The sequence below is a fragment of the Chroicocephalus ridibundus genome, chromosome Z, assembly GCF_963924245.1.
Source record: "Chroicocephalus ridibundus chromosome Z, bChrRid1.1, whole genome shotgun sequence".
In the NCBI taxonomy this organism is placed as follows: Eukaryota; Metazoa; Chordata; class Aves; order Charadriiformes; family Laridae; genus Chroicocephalus; species Chroicocephalus ridibundus.
In genome coordinates this window covers 76,199,049-76,221,896 of record NC_086316.1, presented here as the reverse complement: position 1 = coordinate 76,221,896, position 22,848 = coordinate 76,199,049, and the positions used below count along the sequence as shown (strand labels likewise).

The window sequence follows — 22,848 nt, the reverse complement described above, 5'->3', positions numbered from 1 at the left end:
TGCCTCTGGCTTTTCTCAGCATCTCTACTGGTCAGTGCAGGACAGAGAAGAGCTGTGGTTCTTCAGCATTTTTTCCTGAACAGCTGGTTGCTACTTCATTTTCTGAGAACGGCAAAAAAGTAACTCTGACATGTACAAGGAGAAAAATGCTTCTGCGCTTTCACGTTGCAGAGGAGACTGCACCGAAGACACCAAGTGGATGTGTGCAGCCATGGGAACCATCGGAGAGTGGTGGCAGGATGCCAGCGCTGGGGATGCTGTGCATGTCCCAGGTTGGGTGGGACACCGGCGTCTGAGGAACAGCCAGTCTTATGTCGCTGCAGCCTTGTCTTCCTTCTATGAGTGTTGTAGCTGGGTTTGAGTTGGGTTTTTTTTTCCATTTCAAGGCTTCTCAATGCTTTGCTGTTTGAGCCAAGTGTTCTCTTAGCATTTGAGGCTGTCTCTGTGCAGGGAGAGATTTACATCTGAGCTGCTTGGCATTCGTTTGCCGTCCAGTGGGTCTCATGTCTGGAAAGGTCTGTAGTGGGGGCAGAAGCTGAGTTAATTTGCACTGGAAGGCAGGCTTGCTTTGTTTTGCATGTTGGTTTGTTCTCACAGAAATCCCATTTGAGGTATTTGTTCTCTTCTATTATTGAAGCCATGTTAGGGGCCACAGCAGCCTCCCTGCAAGGCTGGGAAAAGAGGGAGCTAGCCTGAAAGGTGCAAATTAAACCTGTGCTCTGCTGTAAACAGCTATGCACTGTTAACATGGACCCTTCTCCAGAGTTTTGATGCTCTTTGCCTGCAACAGAGGAAGAAATGCTTGTCAAGACAGACCTGTGGGAAGCAAAGCAGGCTCCAGAGCTCAGTTTGCAGCTAGGTTGGATGAAACGCTTCTAAAAGTTGGGGAAAAAATTGCCAGAGGGTCTTCAACTCTCATTTGAATCAGCTCATGAAATGATCAAACAGGGCACAGCGTTTCGGTACAGCTTGCCTAAGAAGAAGGACAGTTGGGAAGAGCGACTGGGTCCGAGGGTCCCTGTCACTGTGGAGAGCAAAGGGGGAGCGTGGGGAGGTGGCTGCAGCACCGCCCAGGCTGGAGGTGTTTTGGTCTGGAGCTTGATTCCAGAAAGACTTTGTTTTTCCTTACCTGGGTGCCAGACTTGGGACCTGTGGGTCATCTCGTGTGTCTTCCCACCATTGCTTCCTTCTGGGATTGCCCCAGAGCCTCTTGCCAGCTCCAAGCAGTGTGCGGTGTAGTTGCTCCTGTCCTGAGCATCCTGGGGAGCCGTCACCACTGACAGCCCTGCTACCATGGGGGCAGTGGCGGGGGGCTCCCCGTGGGCTGGGCAGAGACGCCCCAAACGCATCTCTGCAGGCAAGGCAGCTCCAGCTGCAAATCCGGAGGAGGTGAAAACCTAGAGAGGCCATAAACCCTGTTGCCTATTAAGAAGCTGTCGGTGACTCGGAACTCTTCTGTGCTTTGGAGACGGCATTTGCACAGTCCCCAGCTCATCCCAGCCTGGGGCTACCTCCGAGGCCCCAAATACTCCTTTTTCATGCCCTGCAGCAACATCGTCACGGCTTTGACAGGTAGAAGGTGATCGCTGTGGACTGGCATCAGCTTTTGAGCTTCCCTTCACCTCCCTTTGCACTGTGTCCAGCCCGGGAGGAAGACGGGAGAGGCACCCATCGGTGGTGCCAGGGCTGTGCTGCCCGTGGAGGGGCTGGTGCCGGTGGAGAGCCGGCTGTGGGCTGCACAGGGTTAAGCAGACATTGACAGAAAACAGGAAGAGAGGACAAAAGCAAGCCTGCTGTAATTATGTAGCATTTATTATTAATACGCTGGAATTGCTGGAAGCAGCCTCTGTAATGTGAATACTGATACAGAGGTTCAGAAGACAATTTAGCTCTCATCTGTCTGTTTATTAGCTCCCTCAGCTCTGGCAGGCAACGAACTAAAGCCTCATTTGCTACTGCCTTGTTGCACCCCCTCCTTCTCCCCCCAAACTCCTTGCTGTTTCCGTAAAGAAACCTGTTCTTTGTTCGTCCTCCTGCCGGGCGCCGCAGTGATGCGCAGCGTGATCCCGGAGAGTGAAGCGGACTTAATCCTTGACCTGAGCCTGCCAGTTTGCGACGCAGGGCCCGAGGCCCCACGCTGGGGCTGTGCAAAGCCGTTGCCTTTCCCAGAGCAGCACGGATGCGGCTGGTGGTGGCTTGGGATGTCCCAGCTCCCCGAGGGCTCCCGTCCTTGGGGCAGCAGCATTGGCATGACCATATTGCATGGGGCTGGCATGGTGTGGGGTCCCCCATTCGTAACGGGGTTGTGATGAGGGGAGAGGGCAGGGGAGCTACGTGTTGCTTGAGGAGGCTGGCTGGGAAATAATTAGAGGCTGCTGGGGCAGAGGGAGGAAGAAGTCAAACCGGCTGTCAGGGGGTGCAACAGGTTTCCTTTGTCTTCCATGGCTTGGTAGGATCTGTCATTCTAGCTTCCGTCCAAGTTTCTGAGCTTCAGCCTGGGCTTTTTTCTGCACATCCCAAGCATATTGGACATCCATTCCCTTATGTATTATACAGTAGTTTAAAGAGGATTAAGACAATAGCTAATCTAAATGATGAATGATGTAGATTGCTCAGCCACCGGGGTTTTTCTTGCACACAGATTAGTCAGCTCAGTAGCTAAATATTGGGGGCAAACAGTATAAATCCATGCAGATAAGCCTCTCTGGCTTGAATAGGATAGAAGGATTTCGAAATAGGCTTCGACGCTTCTTTGCATCTTGTCACGGCGTCTGTGGCCGTGCCGCTGACACGGCGGGTGGGGAAGGAGGCCTGATGGCTGCTGATGCACAGCCCGGGTGGCTGAGGAAATAAAGCAACCAGTGCTTCCCGGTCGATGCCGTTATTGGATACGGATGGTGGCGGGAGAGGGAGGAGATCAATGCCCCTCACCTCCCTGCCACCGGAGCCGGCTGTTTGCTTGTTGAGCTGGGGGGAGCCTGATCCAGCCTTGGAGATGGCAGCCTGCCGAGGGATAACGTGGGCTGGTGGGGTTTTACTGGGATGAGTGGGCTGATGTGGCTGGTCCCTGCCCTCCCTCCCACTCCAGCACCAGGACGGGGCTGTCAGCCCCCCGGGCAGCGTGACCCATAGGAGAGAGCTTGTCCTGGCGTGGGACTGACAGCGGGTTTTTCTTAAGCTCTGAAGCAGACGGGCTTAAATCTTTTATTCATATGTCTGGTCGAGTCTGTCAGAGTTGTGTCAAATATTTTTGACAAGCAAAAATGCCATTTGCTTCAGCTTAATGAAAAATGATTTTTTTTATTCTTTTTTTTTTTTTTTCCCCCCAGGAACTAAAAGAATTGTAATTTCAGTTGCAAACCCAAAAAAGCTCCTTAGGAAAAAAACAACCCACAAAACAAAACCAAAAAAACCTTCTGATAGTTGTAAGAGTTGGCTGTTAGAAGAGATTCTCAGTTGGTGTTTTGGGTCTGTGTGAAATGAGGGTCTGGAGGGCATTCAATCATATGGTATCTCCTTTTATGAAGCTTTCTGGGCATATTATTCTAACGATGTTTAATGGCACTGATTTCTTCATCTTAACCGAGTGTGTCTTTTCCCAGTCCCACATCATTTTAATTCGTTCCTCTTATGAGAAGTACGAGAGCTGGGACTGGCTTGACTCAGTGCAGATGAAGAGCCATCCTGACGGGTCTCTCCCTGTGGGGATGCCATCCTGCCAGCATCTGGCTGTCAAAGGCTGAGGGTTGTGCTGAGGCAGAGCTTGCACCGGGACCAGGATTTGTCAGAGGACCTGTTCTTGAATTTTCCCTGCTCCTCTTGAAACAATTTGTTTTCTGCCATTTAGCAAGGAACTGTGTCAACATCCTGGTTTGGCTAACACGGTTTGTCTAGCCTGAGGTCCTGTGGTTAAGTCTTGTCTCCTCCTCCTTCCCTCTCTCTCTTCCTTGGTTGAGAAAAATCTTGCTGTGCCCCGATGCAGAATCTGTTTTTTCCCCTTCCCCTGTACCTCTTGCAGTCTCACTAACTCCGTTTCTGAGGAGTGAGGACACCAGAGCTGTGCGTGGTGTCCAGGCGATAGTTGCACAATAGACTTGTACGGTGGCAACACGGTCTGGTGTGGGGCAGAGGGGTGCTGGACCCCGTGGCACAGCCCATCTGCTCTGCAGGACACAGGTACAAGCTCTGCTCAGAAATGCAGGGTGGATCTGTGTCTGGATTGTATCTGGTTTCCTCATGGAGTGAGATCTGGGTTGACATTCAGCCTGGATCATGGTTGGCTGTAGAGGAGGTCTGAGGGCCACAGTCGGTACGGCACACTGAACCCCCCAGCTGGCTGGTTACCGGGGGGCTACAACAGACAGCACTGAGACACAGGATGCTGCAGACATGAGAAAAATGTCTTTTTTTTCCCCTTCTTTTTTTTTTTCCTCTCCCCTCCTGAGATTCAGGCAAGGCTGGCTTTGCCTGAGCCCTCCTCTTTGGCAACAGACCTCCCTTCTCGATAACCTAATCAGAGCTCAGCAAGGGATACCAACTGGGAGAAGGGCAGGGCAGCGGGACAAGCCTTCGAACGCTCACCACTCATCCTGCAGCTGAAAGGCTTGCCTGGTGCATCCTGAGTCAGGATGGGGCTGTGTCACAGCCCAGTCCCCTGCCTTGCGTTGCGTCCCCTGGGAGCTGTCAGGAGGCTGCCGGAGCCGTGTGGTAACGTGGGTCACGGGGATGCAAGCAAGGTCAGATGTCTGCTCAGAAATGAGATTGGCGATGATGCCACCAGTGCTGACAAATGGCCTGTCGTTAATCTCTGACTCACGGCAGCGGAGAGGGCAGTGGTGGAAGGAACCCATGAGGTCACTGGCAGCTTCTCTCCCCGGGGAGCTGCACACAGCTTCCCCCCCTGAACTGTTCTGGATGGGGTAGGCGCCCATCCCCAGGGATGGTGGGTCTCATTGTATACGCCTGAGTGCGTTTGTGTGCAGGTGGAGGTGATTGTCACGAGTCCACCTCACTCCAGGACGGCGCAAGCCCTACAGCCCCTGTTGGGGACTGGATTCCTGCGCGTGGAGTAGGATGAAGGTTGAAACAAAGCTTGTGTTTTCTCTGTGCTGCAATACCGTTGAGATAAATGAGGTGCTGTACTGCTGTGACACACTGCAGGCAGCGGGGGGAGACCAGACCTGGGATGCTTCAGCCCTGGCTGTGCTCCCCCATGCCAGGGCATTGCCTGGGGGTAGCTCTGCTGGGTGCTCAGCCCTCTCACGGAGCAGCCTTCACCTCCTCTCTTGCCTTTTGAGTCTCTTTCCATGCTTTTTTATACAAAGGAGGTCTTTCCTCAGTTGCAAAAGACTCCTTGGAGCTTATAGACAAAACCAGGTCCAGCCAGGACCTCCCATGGTGCTGGAGGCTGGTGGAGATGCTGCGCTCGCCACTCAGCCATGCTGGAGAGCTGCTCAGGGCTGAGCTGCATTTTGGGGCTGCTGTTGATGCTATGAGTATAAGCTTTGCCTATGTGTTGGGGCAACAGGTGACTTCATCCTCTGAACTATTTGGGGATTTGTTAGACTCTTTCAGGAGGGAAGGAGATACCGTTATTCCACCTCTGGCTCCCTCCAATTGGGAAGCTGATAGGCAGCAGGAGACGGGCTCATGGGATGGGGTTTCTTTGACTGGAAGGGCGGAGGGGAAGGGTGCACTGGTGGGGAAGGGGAGGTGCTGGGGGGTGCAATGGCTGCTGCCGCCGTGGAACAGCCCGAGCTGTGCCTCCAGGATCCTCCCTCTCCACTTTTGCTGCGCTACGATTTCATTTTTCACTTTTCTTCCATCCCCTCGTAACTGGAAGAAGTCCTAAATAAAGTTGCTGTCACTTTTATTTATGGGCGCAGGGGAAGAGACGGACAAAAAGCCTGTGTGCTCCTGACAGCTACAAAGCAGCCGGCTGTTTTTCTCCGCTCGCGTTGGCAAAGCAATCGATCCGGGCGCAGGCGAGCATCCTCCTCGGGCGCGTGGGGCTCCCCCGTCCCCCCTGCCCCAGGGTGGGTGTTGGGGAAGCTGGATGGAGGGGGCTCTGCATCCTGGCTCCCGGCCATGGGGCTGCATCAGGGCCAGGGCTCCTCTGGGAACACCTGTCCTAAAATCCTGGACCCCCGAAAATACAGATGCGTGAACTTGCCTGCCTTAAAAATCCATCACAGGCTTCTTGTCTCCATCTTGATTGGTTCCAGTGAGGTCAACTTTTTTTAATAACTTCTGGACTTCGGCAGGGAAAACTATTTCCTTCAGGAAATAATATAATTAAGGTTGCCTGACACGTCTGATTATAAGCCCCTGTCTTCAGTTGCTTGAAACTACGCCAGCCTTTAACCATTTGGACTGAAACTTCACATGTCTCTGCCTCCGGCTGAATTTTTTTGGAAAATTTTAGCAAAGAGGGTTTTAAGCTGCTCTCAGAATGCAGTTTGGGGAAGAAAAAGGCATTAGTTTATCCACCGTTTAAGAGAAAAAAAAAAACAAACAAAAAAACCCCAAAACACCCCCAAAAAAACAAACCAAAAAAAACAACAAAGAAAAATTCTTGCCATTGTTGTGCTGAAGAAACTCCAGTACCTTTACGCTGTGAGACCAGGTCTGATAGTTCCGGGGAAGGTTTTCAGCCAGGTGTCAGGGATCTGCTTGCTGCTGACGCCACGAAAATCCACCTTCCCCGTGCCAAGTTGCGAGCCTCCGAAAAACCCTGCTGTGTGGGTGTATTATATATAGCCTGCGCGGGGAGGTAGCGGCCGTGCTGCTCCCACGGCAGGAACTACGCTGCTTTGAGCACATGCGAATGCAAAACCTACGCCCCGGCTCTGGCGGGGGATGCCTTGCTGCTGGGAAACCGTGGGACCCTTCTGCTGGTACAAGTAAAACTCATTGATCCCTGATCGACAGAGCCCTGGCTTGTGCTGGGGGGAAAGACTTTTGGCAAATGCTGTGTGTTTGGCTTTTTTTTTTTTTTTCTTTCTTCTTTTTGCAAGAAATGTTACCGTTATCCCTTAGCCCTTGCTGCAGCATTCACGTGGGACATGCAGCATGCAATGGGCGCTGGGTTTCCTTCGGGGTTTTTGTAGGGACTTGTTTAAATAGTGCTTTGGCACCACAACAGTTGCAGGTCCCTCCTAACTCAGTCTGTTGCTACAGAAATGGACAAAACAAGAGTATTTCGGGGAGGGGGGGGGGGGCGGTGGCCCATCCAGGACCTCTAAAGCAGGTGTCACGCTGATGAAATATCCTGACTGACACTGCTGGGACCTCGAGTCCTGAGCGATGTGGGGTGAGCACAGGACTGGCACAAGAAGGGACCTGCCCCAGGAATCCTCCCTGCTCTGTGGGTGGTGATATTTGCTCCGTACATGAGCCTGCCTGAGCGGTGGTCAAGGCTGTCCCCTCTTTTTGGGGCAGTCTAGCTCATGGATCTTCCCACTGGCTCAGTGGTAGCTCGTGCCCTGAGCCAGGTCCTTCAGCTGGTGACCTACTTTGGGCATGCTGAGCTCCTCCAAACTCAATTTGGAGTTCTTAAAAAGCAAATCCACGCTTTGGCTTCCATGGGGAAAGCTGTGCTGCTGGACCCGTGGCAGGGGTGGCTCATCCCATCAGGACGGGGCACAAAGGCAGCAGGAGGTGTCAGTTCTTTCCATATGAGCAGGTTCCAAGGACATCCCTCAGCCAAGGCGTCGGGATTTTGCACTTTGTTCCCAGCATAACTCACTGTCCTAGCGAGAGCCGTGTCCTTACAGCTCGAGCAGAGGATCCTGCAAAAACCTCCCTGAGGGCGCTCGGTACTAAACCCATGTCTCTTGTCCTACCCCTGCCAAGCTGGAGTGACAGCCCAGGCAGGTCCCTGCCAGGGACTGACGGATGAGCCTCCACGCTTGCTGTAGCCTGGTCTCCTCTGTTCCGCTTCGTCTGCGGGTGAAAAATAAATAAAATACAACTCAGAAGTTGCATTGGCATTGCGGAGCAAGGGGAGGCTGGGTGGGGAGGAGCCCTCTCCCCTCCTTGCCAGTCACTTGTCAGCTCAGGGGTGCCTGGCAGAGCGGGTCCTGAGTGACGGGGCGTTGCGGGTGTTGGGCTCGGGGCAGCTGGAGTTAAATTTCTTGGTGGCTGACACCTGACAAGCATGATAAATTGCGGCACACCATGCGCTGCCGGCATGACAAACGGTCCGCTTCCCTCCTTTTAAGCCCTGGGAAAACTTTTTAATTATTTCCCAGCACTTTGCAAATGAGGGTTTCTCCATCAGGCACCCAGTGGAGTTTGGGGTGTGTGTATGTGTGTGTATTTATTTATTTATTTACGTTTTGTAGGCGGGTGGGGGTTGTAGTTTGGGTTTCTGTAGCATCCTACTGCTGACTCGCCCAGGCTTTGGATGGGGTCCCAGGGAGGGCTCTGGCAAAGCTCATGGGTTTCGGGGTCGGGTGCTAATTAAAGCACATGGTGTTCCAGGCTTGGAGTTGCTGTCGCCCTTGGGAAAGCGTCTCCGCAGGAGCGACTCCCAGACTTTCCTCTTGCCAGTGGAGTTTGGCTCCTATTTTTCATTTTTAATAATGCAGAACCATGAGACTTTTTTTTTTTCTTTTCTCCTCAAAGCATTTAAAAAGGAAGGGAGAACAACACGAGCTCAGCCACAAGAGCTAGATAATGAGTGTGGATCGCGACTGATAATTTGTTTGTCTAACACAAAAAGCATATTTGCTGCTCTAACTGAAGGCACTGCTGGTTACCGTAATGCCTCGGACTCCATCTCACTAGGCAGCGTGTCAGACGTAGCACAGAAAGTCTCTCCCTCCTCTTTCCAGTCCTCGGTGTCCGTGCTGCAAAGCCGTACGTGCGTGCTTTCCTCTTCACACTCCCGGGTTCAGTCGGATTGGCCTCTCCCTGCACAGTTTAACACGTGTGTGAGGCTTTGCAGGATTAGGGCTTAGGCAGCGCAAGACCTCGTGGGCAAATGCCTTGGTGCTGGGCTGACGTTTTAGTGCTGCTATGCTGTTTTGGCTGGGGAGCATTGCTGTCGGTCTTTAAAGAGGATCAGAGATGCCCCAAGCTGCTGTATTTTTTCCTTTTTCCCCTCTCCCCTTTCATGTCTCTAAATCGAAATAATTAAGCAAATGCGTGCTTTGGGGCTGGACTGTGATGCTCATGTGGGAGGGCTCTTCATCTAAACTAGCTTCATGTTTACACCAGTTACCCCCAGCTGTCAGGGCTGGAAAACAGATGCCCCCCTCTCCTTCGGTTGTTTCCTAAACCCGGGGCGACGGCAGAGCTCCACCTGGTAGCCTGACAGGTTGTCTCTTCTGTTTTGTTGAAGAAAATCCCAGATCTGAGCGGTGAGGGTCGGTCAAGCAGCCAGAAGAATCCTCTGGGCGTTGATGAGAAATTGGGGACGCCCCAAGGACTCTGGACTGGTGGAGAGGTAAGAGGTGGATTAAAGCGCGTGCTCACTCGGTTCTTCCTTGGTTGGTGTGCTCTGGGCTGTGGTGGGGCTGCAGACCATGTGTCTTTTGTCTAGGGCGGCGTTTACTAAAGTATGGCAAAAGGCTGCTCCTGGCTCTGCTGCATGAGCAGCCCCATGGCTGCTGTGCAAAGAAGGAAGATGCTGACAGGGGTTATTTAGGTTGTAGAGGGACAGGTTTGGATGAACAGCTTGGAAAATGCATGTTGTGGACTGCACAAGGAAGGCTTCTCCATAGAGAGTCCTCCTGCTTGAAAGCCCTTCTGGCGGCTTGGATCTAACTGGGGTAGCAGAGGTCCTGCGGTGGCTGAACTACTCTGGAGCAGGTAAGTGTCACCCAGCCCTGCTTTGTGGTGGGAGGTAGAGGTGCCACCTCTCACAGACAAGCACAACTTCAAGCTCTGCTCAGATGAAAAGGGCTGCATCTCCTAAGGAGACCACCAACATCACCAGCCATGGTTAAGGGGTTGCTCCACCTCTGAGACCTGTTGCCCATGGGCTTTGTATGGGGCTGTGATAACACCGTGTTTCTTGAGGAGAGGTTTGGGGTCATCTTCTCCGAGACATGGGGACCCTGGTGGATCAGGGAAGGGGCCTCTGGATTGGGCTGCTGCATTTGGGGACGCAGACCCTGCGGAGCCATGCTGGGGAAGCCGGTGCTTCAGGAATGAAAATGATGAATTAAAATTTAACAAGTCTCTAAATGCCAGGCAAGGACATCTTAAGTGGGAATTGTCGACGTTTGACTAGTGCAGCCTCCCACTTAGCTACAACTGCATGGCTTTAATTACATTGATCTTGGAAAAGCAAGAGCTAACACCAAAGAGGAGAAACGGTTGGCCAAAAGTGCATGAAGTGTCATGAATTTTCCCTGTGTGGCTCCCCTGCCCTCTTCCCCCACATCGTGCTTCCCAGGGATGTTGTGCAGCCCCTTTCACCCTGGATTGGCAAAGTCCTGTATACTCTGAGCCACGGGCAAGGACAAAAGTACTCCCTGTGTGCAAGGCTGAACACGGGCTCTGGAGTTATAAAGCTCAAGGTTAAGGGACTGCAGGGGTGGGCAGCACCTGGTGGAGCCACAGTGGGGGGCAGGCTGTGGTCCTGGGTACAGAGATGCTCTGCAAAAGCAAAACCTTGTCCTTGATATTGCCTGGTGGTGACATCCGTGGAGTGGCATGGGATAAGGACCCATTCCCTCCCTATCGTCGGCGTGGACCGGCTCACCCATGGGACTCCTCGCAGCTCTGCAAATAGAGCAGCTCGAGGAGGGTACGTTGCTAATAATACCAATTACTGTTACATGCCGGCTACAAGGTACACTGGCAGTAATGGGATCCGGCGGGATGAAATGAAAGCGATATAATATGGTGAGATAAATTAGCGTTGTAAAATTAGCCATGGGTCTAGTCAGGGATCTGACAAATGTGTCGCAGCTTCAGTACAAGCTCTGAGTGCTGCTGAATTGGATTTAGTGGCCCAGAGCAAAGCAGATGGGAGTAAGGGAAAAAAAGAGTTTATGAGGGGTCTCCGTACACACATGCTAACGGTTAACGCTGCTTGTTTCTTCCTCGGCTTTGCTGAATGATACGTCCCCTGGCGCCTGCTCGTACGCGGCAGTGGAGGAATGAAAGTCCAGCCCTGTTGCAGTGCTGTTGGAGTAGCTGGAGCCTGGCAGAGAGGTGGGAAGGGGCCAGCCTTGGTGCCCCAGATGCCGGTCCGTGCCCTGCCGTGGGCTTCTTCACCCGAGTTTGCTCCCAAAGGGAGCATCAACGTGGTTCGGGTGGCACGTGTGGCAGGCGTTTGCACGTGCTTTAGCCTTGTAGGGAGGGTAGAAGGTTGGTTTCTGCTTCCCATGTTGCATCCTGACCTCTTTTCCTATGCCCAACTGGGCTCTGGGGCAGAGGGATGGCTGGAGCAGGGCATCCCGCAGCACAGGGGCTTTCCTTGTTCACCAAGGGCTTGCAGCCAACTCTTTCCAGTCCAGACACACACGTTATCCTTCCTCCTGTGAGGCAGAGGGTGGAAGCTAGGTGATGCTTTTTGTGCCTTGTGGAGGCTGGGAAATGGATGTGGCCGGTTCCAGTTGGATCCGCTTCCTGGTGGCTCATTAGGACAGGCTCCACCGGAGGGATGCGAGTGGTCCTGCCCGTGAGCGATGGATGGCCGGCGAGAGCCTCTTACGGATTTATAAATGCAGGCTAATTGCATGTTTAATGGCTGACGCATTACACAGGATCTAGGGAGAGGCAGGCATGATTTAGCTCTGGTTTGATAAGGCATGTCATGTGGCTCACTTAATAGTAATAAAAAAGAGGGAGAAAAATTCTGAATATGCTTTGTAGTGCTCTGCGGTGGAGCTGGGGGAAGGGGGGTGGTGTCAAAGGACTTGCAAGGGTGTTCGTGCAAGGCCTCTCCCAAGTCGTGCCACGATGATGCAAGAGGTATGGTGGGGACCGGCTTGTCACATCTCTGGGGATGAGATTGCAGAGAGGGCAGGCTGCTGCCCTGCATGGGTCTGGAGCAGCACCAGGTTGATCCATGAATCCCAAGGGGATCATCTCAGTGCTGCCTGGAGCATCCCAAGGGACTTGAGTAAACTTGTGTGCTGAGCCCACGTGGACGGAGACGTGAGGAGATGAGCCCCAGACTGTAGGAGGTCAGCCTGGACACTGCCAGCAGCCCCTGCGTCGTCTTGTTGCAAGGAGGTGCGGTGGTGGTGCTTTTAGGGTATCTCAGACCCCAACCAGCCCCAGGGCTAAGTTGTCCTGGAAAAACCCACAGGGTGGTGAACTGCAGCAGTGGAGGGAGCCCCTTCCCTCGACTCTGCTGCCGGAGAAGGAGTGATGTGGGACCGCGGCAGGGAGCAGCAGGACAATGAGCCTGCGGTTGGAGCGCTAGTAACAGCATAAACAGAAATACAACTTCTCGGGTTCTTGTGCAGCAATGATATATCTTGTTTCTATTGACTTTCTTAAACCTCTAAAATACATTGTAGATTGATCTACAAATCTGCAAAAAGCACCTGTTTTTTTTAAAGTCTAAAGCAATTTTCTGCCTTCTTGTGGTTGGCTCTGAACAGACACATGTTCTCTTGTCCTATTTGAGGCTGGCGTGCTGCCATGGTGGTAGGAAGTTTAGTAATACTTGAGCTGGATCGATTCAAGCCCATTATCTGTGCTGCCTGGGACTCGGCGGCAAAGGGGAAAAAATACTCTCCCCAAACGCATCAAAGCCCTGTGATAAGGACACACGGTTGAGCTCTATTTATAGACGGACAGATGTCTTGCCAAAGCTCTGCTGCTGTCACTTGGTGATGCAGGTTTTGAGTGTTTAGCAGTGTTTGGTTCTGAAGGAGTCTGTTCTTCCTTCTGGCTTAGGTGCCTCCCCTCCAGGCACAGCCCATAATGGTACAGCAATCTTAATCTTGTTCTTGCATCTTCATCGTCCCACAGGGACCTCAGAGGTCTCCAGAGCAGAAATGCCACCGATGCTACATCAGACCAGTGCAGCTGTTTAGCTGAGCGTTCACAGCTTAAGCATGGACGCCCCCATCTCCTGCGGTAGCTGGCTCTCAGCTGTGCCACACTCCCAGCAAAGAGGTTTTTCCTACTGTTTATCCTAAACCTCCCAAGCAGCAACCTGTGGTCACTGCCATGTTGCATGTCATGCATTCTCCTCGTTCGTCAAATGATATCAAGGACATCTGAATGAGCACCAGCTGTGCAAATTGCATGTTTGGAGTTGTTCCTCCGGCCAAGTTAGTGCAGGTCTTGTAGTGAATGTGCAAATACGTCTTCAGGGAGCATATGGTTTTTGAGGGCATGGTTAGAAAGGATGGGGTGAAATGGGTTACCAACTCCAGATTCATTTCCTGGCATGAAGGAGTGCCTGTGCTCATATGGTAGAGCTGCTCTTCATTTCCTTGCGTACCTTGCCCTGTCGCAATAGTCATGAAACTGGGAATAGGAGAAGGGCAAAGGCTTCATACTCTCCAGCTTTGAGTGTTGTCATTAAAGGTGATGTGCTGGTTTTCCCTCAGTTATGACCCTGGGAAGCAGTGGCCTGATGCGACATTGCAGCCACAGACTTGCAAAACCATCCAGTTTGGAAGGGACCTCAGAGGTCTCAAGTCCAGCGGAAACTCTGCACTGAGCACGAGTCTGAAATTGGACATGGCTGCTCGGGGCTTTATCCAGCCTGCTCCTGAAAGCCTCTGTGTATATAAAGAGCATATATTGTTTGGGCCACTCCGCCAGTGCTGGTGGGCTCTCGAGGGGCAAAAAGTTTCTCCTTGCATCTAGTGGGAACCTTTTGTTTCAGCTGCTGCCCACTGTCATTCATCCTGTTGCTACGTGTTGCTGCAAAAAGCCCGTCTCAGTCTTCTCAACAACTTCCCTGTCCATCTCAGTGGCCCCTGACGAATTTGCTCCGGTTAATGAACATGGGTCTTGTGCTGGTTCTCCCAAAACTAGGAGCAGAATCTTGATGCGGTCCGAGCACTGTGGGAGCTGCAGGCAGCTGCCGGCTGGCACCCACACTGGCACGAGGTGCGTGTCCCTGTGCCCACACCCTGCACCACACCGTGGCAGTGGGCTGGAGATTTCACAAGAAGCGTGGTTTTCTACAGGCTTTGGTGGGTTGTGGCTGAAGGAGGGAAGGAGTTGTCCATGGGCAGGTTTGGGGACAAAAACCTGACTTTTTTAGCTTTTTTTGACATGTCCTCTTGATCCGGTGCAGGATAATTGCATGATGGCTTCTGGCTGCGTGCCATACCTGATCCTGGGAGAAAGGAGATTTCTCTTCCCAAGGGTGTTTATAATGTGTTCATCTGCACGGCTCCTGCAGAACACGATGAGCTCCGCTCATCCCTTGCGCTCCGCTTGGTTTTAGTCTGTCTCCAGGGTGCTGCTTAGCTCCGCTCATATATTCCTCTGACGAGTGGGCAAGACAGGAAGCAAATACCTTTGTTACAAAACCACATATGGGCTTTCAGCGAGTGATGACACTTCCCCAAGCTATCTGTCTAGTGAATGCACTTTCCCCCGCTTGTTTATATTCACAGGAGTGTTACTTAGCTGCTCAGGTGGGCCATAGATGTCAAGAAAGATGTCAGTGTCAGGAGGAGGCTTTAATGCAAGGCTTCCTGCTGTTCCATGCGGTGGGTGGTGGATGAGACCCCAATGCGCCGAGGACTGTGGGTGTGGGAGAGGGACTGTCTACTGGGTCTGGCATGGGAGCCGTGGCTCGGGAGAGAGGCAGCAGTAGTGCTGGAGGTGACTTTTTATAGCTGCCCCGGGATGCTGAGATGATCATTCAGTAAACGAGGGCTCTGATGGAGGCAAGCAGTGTTTTCCAACTAAAAGAAACAACCATCAGCAAGAGGGACTGTGCTCCCTCTGAAAACATTTCAGATGGTGTCACGGCTGTCTTGTGGCTCCTGGAGGACCTTGGCAGTGGATACTCAATGCTTTGTGCTGTAGAGCTGGGGACTGTGGGTCCACAAATGTGGTCCCCCTTAGTGCCCGAGGGGAGTGGGTGCTGGTGGGGATCCCCCGGAGGAGCTGTTTGGCTGCGATGGAGATGGGCAGGATCCCACGTCTGGGTGGGAAGAGGAGCGAGGGTCTCAGCTGCACACACCTGGATCCCTTCCATAGCCACGGTGCTCCCGGGGGTCATGTTTGCTTAGCACCAGCAGGGCTATTCATAGGGGAGGAGACTGCAGCACTGGTGGCACCCCTTAGCAATGTGTATTTTGATATTTTTCCCTTTAGGATGACTCTTTTTAAGCTCAGGATAGCTCTAGGAAGCCTCCACTGAGACCCCATGTCTCCAGGGCAATTTACAGCACACAGCAGCCCCTCAGCATTCGTTACAGCCCCTAACGAGGACGGCTCAGTGTTGCCTTTCAGCAAGATCACATATTACCAGCTCTTTTTTTCTTCCTCTTGCCCTAAATTGTTGCACTTTACATCGAAAAGGAGGGGCATGCACGTGGGGGCCAGCACAATTTATGGATCAGAGATTTATATGCCGCTGCGACGCTGTATTTTTTCCCCACAGTGACACTTTATTGCCACAAATTACCAAACAGGCAAGGTTACGCGAGTGACAGCAGGCAGAGCTGTAAAGGACAGGAACAAACGGCAGCAGGAAAAGTACCCAGAGGAGAGGGGGAGGCTGGGCACCAGGCAGAAATAAAGCAAGGCGGGAGGTGGGACGAGCGTCAGAAATCAGCTTGCCTTGCAGCGGGATGCGTGGGTGAAGCCTGGGAATCGGTGTGCCATCTCCGGCACACGGGCATGCCGCAAGGTCGGGGGAGCGGACGGTGGGCTGAGTTTGGATGCTGTAAATCCTTGGGTTTATTTTAATTTTTTTTTTTTTTTCCTCTTCACCGCGCGCCCCCCCCCCCCCCCCCCCCCCAAGTCCCTAGGTGCTTCTGCAGGCTGCTTTTTGCTGGGGGAATTGCAGGTTTTCAGTTGCTAAATGTTCTTCCCTGGGTGCTGGGTAGTGTCAGCAGGGAGAAGCATCCTCAGAAAGTGAGACTTTATCTTCCTCCTAAGCACCCTTCACCCCTAGCTATGTTCAGCCCATGGTAGAGGTGCCTGGGGAGGTGGTGGTGTCCCTGTGCTTGCCTCCGCACCAGAAATCAGTAAAACCCTGAAGTGACCTGTGCCATACAGAGCAGAAGACAAATCCAGCTCCTCAGAGGTGAGAAGCAGCAAACTCTCATCTTGGGCTGGCTGAGGTCTTGTTGTCATCCCAACCATGGCACCAGCGGTGCTGGAGTCAGAGCCGCTCTAGGCAAGTCTCAGGAGCACCGGGACTCCCCCGAGAAAGTTATTTGCAGTCTTGTTTTCTCAGTTTGGTTTTCAGTGCTCTGCCTGTGTGCTGCAGGGACAGTCGGGTCATCTCCTGGCTTCGTTTGGACATCAGACTCGGATCTGGAAGCTAAAGGCTAGTGGCACCAATTTTTCTGCCAGCTTGGTAGAGGGAGGGAGGCGCTGAGAGGGTGGGCAGCATTCAGAGGGCTAATATTTCCTTGCTTTGTGATTGTGGGGTGGGTTGAAATGTCCCAGGCTTGCCCTTTGGTGGGACAGGACGGTCACTTATGTCCATCGATATTAATACACTCAATATAAGTGACGGTGCATGGGGGACAGGCACTGTGCTTCGGGCAGAGGGGCGTCCGCTTTGCTGCCGAGCGTCTGCGGCAGCCCCGCTCCCACATGCTTCGTCTTTGGTTGAGCGGCTCCGTCTGCGCCCACTCACCCAAGTTAGATCAGCTTAACTTCAAACGAGTGTAAAAACTGAAAGGCTCAAGATCGGCGGAGGTATTAAGGCTGCCTTTGAGCTGGGGATGCTACTTAAAGCTGCCAAGGAGCTGTCACTCTATTGTTCTTGCAACAAAACGCTACCGGAGGAGCTGAGATCCGCAGAGGCTCTGGAGCCCTAGCCAAAATTGCATTTAACTAGCAGAAATGTGCTACAGCTGTGGGGCTCCCTACACCAGGAGAGAGCCGGCACTGCCGTGTGCCGCTCTCCCTGGCAGCAAGAGGGAGGGGGTTCAGGTCGCCTTTGCACCACGATGGACCACTGCACAAGGCAATTTGCCTTGTCTCTTCCCGTGCTTGTAAAAGATAATTTCCCTTGAATCCCAATGCCATAAACCAGGTATTTAATCTTGCTTGAAGGGAGCATGTCTAACGCACGCAGGGCATCACAAACAATAGTAAGCAATCAATAGGCTAAATCCTGAGGTCTCTTACCCAGACTTTGCTGGAGTAAAGGTTGACAAAGTGCTGAGTAGTTACTCGAGACTTCAGCCTTGCACAGGGGGCAGGTGAAGTGATTGACTGATTTATTGATGATGCATTTCACTATGAATCTAGTCTGTCTGTTAGTCACAAATGCTCATTTGAGCATAAATCCTGGGCTGCTGTGAGCAGATAGCTTCTACAGCAGAGCTGGGCAAAAAGATTTCAGATGGATGGATTATTTGGTGAAAAAGACTTTTGGATCAACGGGAATAGCTTGTGTTTCTGTGTTGTGCTTGGCAAATAGCCTCAGCAGAAGAAAGCGAAAGCCCACTTGTGAAAAAGATCAAGCGCTGGGTTTTGACACGATGTTTAGATCTCCTTTCAAACCAGTTTTAGGTTTTCTTCACGAATCAAGAAGCCAGCCGAGTTTCAGAAGATCCCTCTGAAACCCTTTTCCCTCGCCCTCTGTGCCTGGCTTCTGCAGCGAAGCAGCGGAAACGTGGCACTTCTTAAACCTGGCGCTGACTCCCTGCGAACCCGCGCTTCGTTTATTTTTAGTTCCCCCAGCGGTGTGAAAGGCTCGGGGGCTGGCGGGCTTTCGGTCGGTGTTGCTGAGCTGGGGGCCGGGAGGTGTACGGCTGCGGAGGGGCAGCTCTGTAAGACCCCCGGCTTTGCTCCCGTGCCGGGGGACTGGGCTTATCCTGCCTTGCCGGGCCCTTGGAAGGCTTGTGGGGGGGACAGAGGCCAGCAACACCTCATCCCCCGTGCAAGGTTAGGCGAAGTGTTTAGCTCTTTCTGCAGCAAAAGAGCGTGCAAGCCCTTTGGAGGTGTCCTGTGGAGTAACCTCCACCACAAAGCCTCAGCAGCTGGGACACGGCTTGCTCGCCCCCCTGTTCTTGAATCATCACCCTTTTTTTTTGATGCCTTAAACTGAGTAGTTTCTTATTAATTCAGGGATAAAACCATGCTACTCTAACATCTCCATGGCTGGTTTTTTTCCTCTCTAGTGTTGATTCTTCTTTGTTTTCAGCCTGGCTGTTGCTGGCTACCTCTGCTGCGGCTCCCAGTCCCTGTGCTCGCTCTTGCAGCGTGTGGATACACCCGCGGTGGGTGCTGTAGGAAACTGCTCAGACAGATTTGTGCGTGTGTATGTGCCTCTCTAAGTATTTCCCATTAATTAATGGATGCTGGAGTCTGTCTTCTGTAATGAGCGCTCACTGGCGGGTGATAAATTGCTTGTATGACAAGATGGCAGTGAAAGCTGGGCAAGCCGCGGCTGTCAGCGCTGGGTTTAGGAGCGAGGGGCGAGCGTCAGTCAATATCTGGATGGGGAGAGGGACGGTGAAGAGTCCAGCAGCCGATCGCAAGATCCTTGTGAGGTGTCCTGCCTGCCCGCGCTGGAGGAGCCCTCGCTGTGGGCTCCAGCAGAAGGGCAGCAATGCTGCACCAGACCCCATGTTTGCCTGGCAAACCCCAGCCCCGTTGCTGCTTTTTGATGTGGAGGGAGGGAGGAGGAAGGGTCTTGCACCATGGTTGCCACCCCTGCTCCACAGGGATGCTGGGTGGAGCTCGGATGGATGCACTTGGAGCAAACCATCCTGACACGGGCTGGGTTTTGCTGCCTCACGCCCCCCAAAGAAGGGACTGTGTGCTGGGATCTGTGCTCCAGCAGCGCCACGGCTTCCATCAAACCCTGCTTGGCAACCGAGTCCCTTGCAGCGGTGCCAGCAGCGGACATCATGGCATGCCTTGCCTGCTGGCACCACCCTGCGAGCAGTGGCGTGAGGCTTGGCTGGGCACCTCCATGCAAGACCAGTGTTTTCGGTGGCCTCTCTGGGCAGCATTTGTGGAAGCAACTTGTTCTATACCACCAGCAACCGCCTCTCAAACCACCAGCAAGTGGTGGGTGTGGGTGCCATGTTGCAGAGCGATACAAGGCTGGACTTCATGGACGTGGTGGAGCACAGGGCTGGGTGTGATGGATCTGAGTTGATGGTTTTCACGGGCTCTTCAGTCGTAGTCCTGAATGGACCCCAAAGTCTGAGAGCCCCATGCAGCAGAGACCCATCCCAGGGAAGCAGCGCTGGCACCAAAATCTGCGGCTTCCAGGAGAGCAGCTGTGGACCGAGACTGATTCTTCCTGATGTAGTAGTGACAGTGGGACTAATCCCTGCTGCATCCCTCTGGAGCACGCCGTGCAAGCTGCACACTGTAGATCCATCTCCATTTTGGCTGGTACTCTGAAGCGGAGGTTCAATCACCCGTTGTGCTGATTAGGACTCCAGCAGTCAGAGCAGGGGTGCCGCTTGGAAGGACAGTGTGGGTGCTGGGCACACTGCAGGATCCCCCCTTTCCCTGGGACCTTGCCACTGTGTGGGGGGAGCGGTCTGCATTTACTGGGGAACTGAATTATCTGCTTCCCCAAGTGGGGAAAATAATAATAATAAAAAAAGTGCCTTCCACTAGGTCATGAGCCATTACCTCGAGGGGCCCTTCATCAGCTGATGAATTCTACTTAATAAAATAAATACTGAGAGAAAATGTAATTGGATTTCATTTATTACCCAGTTCCGCCTAGCAGCCCCAGATTATACAAAAGCAATTAGAGAAAGCTCTCCATTAATAGCTATCTTCAAGCCGCCCAATGGGCTCATTCCATCAAACCTTCTGGCTCGTGTAATTTCCTTTCTTGGAGCTCGCTCCTGGCTGGGGGAGGATGCGGGGTGTGCAGCGCCATTGCCAGCGGCCTGTAAACAAAAGCATCCCTGTCTCTTAACGCTTGTGCAGGCACCGTCTTCCCAAGCCCATGGCTCTGCCAAAGGGTCTCCTGGTTTTGGGGCAAGAAGCCAGAGCACCTGGGCAGTTTGGCTGCAGACTAGGGCTTGGTTGTGCCTTCTGTGGGCTGGGAGCATCCTTCCTCCGCTTGGCATCGCCAGGCGGTGAATCTGACCGTGCTGCTTGGCAGCGGGTATGCGAATTCCCCCCCCGGGGCGTCGGGTGTGATGCTGTCCCCCTCGGGATGCGGCTGGTTCTCCGGTGCTCGTCTTTCCCCTGATGCCAGCAGGTTGCATAGCAGCTTCTGTCTCTGCTAGCTTGCAGGGACACAGCAGAATACTTCTGCTTCCTCGCTTTTTTTGCAGGGAGCTCAAGGAGGGCCTGGGACAGCTTGCTGAGGCTGGGCAGAGGCGCATGTCTCAGAGCATCTCTCTGAAAGTCTTATGGCAACGCAAGGAGGCATGTTTGAGGCCTGCCACAGGACAAGGACAGATGTCTGGCACTTGCATTGTCACTGAGGACAAGGTGCAAGTTAATCTGCAGCAGAGGCTTAGCCCAGTATCTTTACTCCTAATCCCTGTTTACAGTGGTGGATGAGGAAAGAAAATTATGGTGGAGATGGCTTGCTGGGGAAGTGATGCTGACTGATCCAGGTGCATGGTTAGTGAGGAGTGGTCCAGCCTTGGGTCAGGGGGGCAGTAGGAAGGGAGATATGGGGTGTGTGGACAGCAGCGAGACGATGCAGCCCTCTGTCCCCCCTCTTCTAGCCTCTTCTTCACTTGCAGCCCTGGAGTAACCTTATCCAGCCATGCTGCCTGCTTTTGGGTCAATCTTAATTTTTGGAGGGGCCTCTAAGGACTATCTCACCAGATAGATGGAGAGGAGGGATTTTGAAGGTTGGTCCCTTCGCAGGACAGAGGAGGAGGAAAGGCTTTGGGGGCAAGGGAGGTTCCAGGCTCCTGCCTGCCTGGGAGTGGCATTGCCTTCTCATCCCAGTTATCGCCACCCCAGAGAGAAGCCAGCACCCTTTCTCAGCTCAGACAGCGGACTCTGTTCCAGCTGATGGTTTGATGGAGCCGGAGTGGCTCAGCCGGGATGCGCCAGCCCCCTTCATGCAAGGGAGCCTGTGCTTGGCTCCAGCATCTTTGATCTCCCCCGCCGTGAATGCTCTCCCTCCCTCGCTGCCTCTTGCTGTCACCTTCCCTGGTTCACTTCTTGTTCCCTCTCTTTCGTGCCTCCATTGGCACGGATGGAGCTGTGCCACACGAGTTTTTGTCTCTGGTGCAGGCGATGGGAACAGCACAGCCAGGAAGGAGCTGATGTTTAGACTCAGACAAGACGCAGCGTAAGGCGTAGTGCAGCTGGAAAGGCACGGGCAGATGAAGAGGGGCATCAAGAATATGTGGCTCTTCATCTTCATTACAAGGCTCACGTCTGTGGTCTTGTTTCTATGCTGTTTGCCGGCAAGGGAGGGATGGTCAGAGACCAGACATGTGTGGGCAGGGTTTTGTTTGCAGGCAGCAAGGGTTATTTCTGCAGGGTGGTGAGGCAGAGAAAAGCAAAGGGGGATTTCTTAAGGGAAGCAAGCATGGGAGGAGGGGGACATGGGAGGGGGATGAGATGGAAGATCCAAAATGGACAAAAGGGGATGCTCTCCTTGGTGCATCACTGGGAAACACCTTGCAAATGCAGGCTGTCTGTTCGCCCTGGGTGCTCTGGAGAAAGGAGAAGTGAGGGGGGGGTGTTCGAGAGCACAAGAGGGGGTGTGGTTGGTGCTGGTATAACTGCAGAGGCAGGGGATTTGTCTTGGCTGGTGAGATGGATGGCGGTATGGGGCCACCTTGTTCAGAGATGGAAGAGGTAAAGCACGAGATGGTGGAACTGTGGGTCTGAGAAGATGGCTGAGGTGTGGAAGAAGGTGGAGACCTTTCTAGCATGGAGTGAAGGATGTGGAAAGGTCAAACAAGGGCTGTTGGGCTGGCACCAGCGCTGCCTCCTCCCCAAAGCAGCAGCTTGTCTTTGGCCTGGCAGAGAGGAGGGTCTGGCGGGTAACTTGGGCTCATCTCTGAGATGGCAGGACGAGCTCTGAAAGAAGTAAACCCGTCCACCAAAGAAGAGAGAAGACCTCAGAACTATTTTTTCTGAGCTATCCAAATGCAGTGACCACATGAAACCCTCCTTTTTCATCTCATTGTTTATTTTTCACAGGGGGCTTTTATTTATACCCCCTTAACATCCGTGCTGTTAAAGCATCCTTATTAGGATGCTGCCCTTCACCAAGGAACTCTGCTCTCGAAAAAAAAGCATTAATGATTCAACAAATAGCTGAGAATTGGGATTGATCCTAACCTCCCATAAATGGGAGTACCTTCCCCCATTAATCAGCCTTGGTTTTCACTTACAGGATGATGGCCTCAGTGCTACACTTCTTCAGGACTAAAAGCACGTTAAATATTTATCACAGCTGAGTATTCACTTCCCCCGCTATTGCCAACTAAGATCCACTGCTTAAGCCTGCGTCGGCTTGACAGGTTGCGTAGTGAGGTGGCATGCCATTAGGAAACCTCTTGTGCCAATGTGCTCCACTCATTTGCTGCACTAAGCATGGAGAGATGGTGGTATCTCTCATCTTGAAGCATGGTCAGCATGGGACTGTATTATAAAGTCTCTATGCCAGCATTTGCACTAGTAAATTAAACATTGCCTGGGTTTGCTCTTTAGCAGAGGCTGTGGAGCATCCAAGCTCCCCCACGTCTCCTTTAACCTCCAAAATAGGATTATTGCATCCAAACCACTCCGTGAGGGCAGCCCCTGGTCTGTCCTGAA

General features: G+C 52.8%; 1 protein-coding gene across 4 annotated transcripts in view; it reads left to right on the top strand.

Annotated features, from left to right (window-relative positions):
• Positions 1–22,848, top strand: part of CNTFR (ciliary neurotrophic factor receptor) — a 213,231-nt gene that overhangs the window by 45,220 nt on the left and 145,163 nt on the right. For 3 of the 4 annotated variants that reach the window (XM_063320925.1, XM_063320926.1, XM_063320928.1), the window contains exon 2: positions 9,347–9,451. The exons of the other annotated variant lie outside the window; for it this stretch is intronic. The gene's annotated coding sequence lies outside the window, so the exon portion shown is untranslated. The remainder of the gene's footprint in view (positions 1–9,346; positions 9,452–22,848) is intronic. 4 annotated transcript variants of the gene reach the window in all.